The sequence below is a fragment of the Orycteropus afer genome, unplaced genomic scaffold, assembly GCF_000298275.1.
Source record: "Orycteropus afer afer isolate SDZICR_OR568_19922 unplaced genomic scaffold, OryAfe1.0 scaffold00119, whole genome shotgun sequence".
Taxonomy (NCBI): Eukaryota; Metazoa; Chordata; class Mammalia; order Tubulidentata; family Orycteropodidae; genus Orycteropus; species Orycteropus afer.
Window position 1 is genome coordinate 9,460,867 of NW_006921706.1, and position 1,470 is coordinate 9,462,336.

The following is a 1,470-nucleotide window of genomic DNA, read 5'->3' on the forward strand; positions in this document are numbered from 1 at the left end:
AGTGCCTAAGGCATTTGACTGCTAACCAGAAGGCTGATGGTTCAAACCCACCAGCCACTCTTCAGAAGGAAGATTGGGCAATCTACTTCTATAGAGATACTGCCTCAGAAACCCAAGGAGGGGTAGCTATGGGTCCAAAATCGACTCAACGGCAGTAAGTTTGTTTGTTTTTTTTTTCCTTTTGGTTTATTGTAAAGAAAATAAGTGTAAAATTAATGTCACTGTGGGTTATACTAAATGATGAGTGTTGTTTTCTGTTTGTTTGTTTGGACTTTTTATTGTGATTTAAGTGAAAGTTTACTGAGCAATTTTTTTTTTCCATTCAACTAGTTCATACGTTTCGTTTTGTGACATTGATTACAATCCCCACAATGTAACAGCTCTCTTCCCACTTCCCCTTGTAGTTACCTTTACCCTGTGTTCTTCTTTCCTATGCATTTCTGCCTTCTGAGCTTTCTGCCGGCACACATACTACCCTTCTGACTTCTCATGCCTGATTGTTCTAAGGAGTGAAACTCTGTGGTATAATTGTTCAGCTTGTAGGCCTGTCTACTATTTGTATGAAAGTTAAGACATGGGAGTGAATTCAATTCTAGGCCCGAAGGGTAACTTGGGGCCATCATCTTGGGGATTTTACTACTAAATCTGGTCTTTTTTATGTTCTTGGGTTTTATTCCACGTTTTTTCTCCTATTCTAGCCTGGGTCTCCATTTTTTATCCCTTTCCAAGTGGTTGGCATTGGCAGCCAGACACCATCTAATTCTTCTGGTTTACAGATCATGTAGGCTGAGGTTCCATTGGTCTACTAGTTCCATGGACTGTTCCTATGCTTCTTTACTCTTCTTTGCTCCAGATGAGGAGAGACAAATAGTTGCATCTTAGATGGCCACTCACAAGCTTTTAGGACCCCAGTCACTACTCACCAAAATGGGATGTAGAACAATGCTATGCCAATAGAGTTTGATGTTCCCAGAAACCATAGTTAGTTTTGTTTTTAAAAGACAGTAGTTAAATATAGCGATTGCTATGGTTCTCTCACCTAAGAGGCTTATCTTCACATAGCATAAGAAATGAAAATGATCCTCAACTCTACTGGACACTGGGACAAGCTTGCCCTTTCAATTTGAATGTTTGCTAGAGTCACAATTTAGCATTTACCTTTTTCTATTGCTTTAAAGTCGGACTTCTTTGTGTGTGGGGAGAGGAAGGGACAGATGGTGGTGTCTGTGAAAATTTCTAAGTTTTTCTCCTGCTTCCCAGTCTTCCCTGGGAATCTACCAGTCCACGCATCTATACCTCTACAGCATTAACCAATTCATCACGGAACACAGTCATGGCTCAAAAAGGAACAATGCACGGGACCCAGAAAAATGTTTACACACGTTCTTACAATGCTGTTAGTCTTTGCTAGTAAGTAACTAGACATTAGAGACCTGATGGGGCTCATCCCAAAGCTCCTCTGCTCTTCAC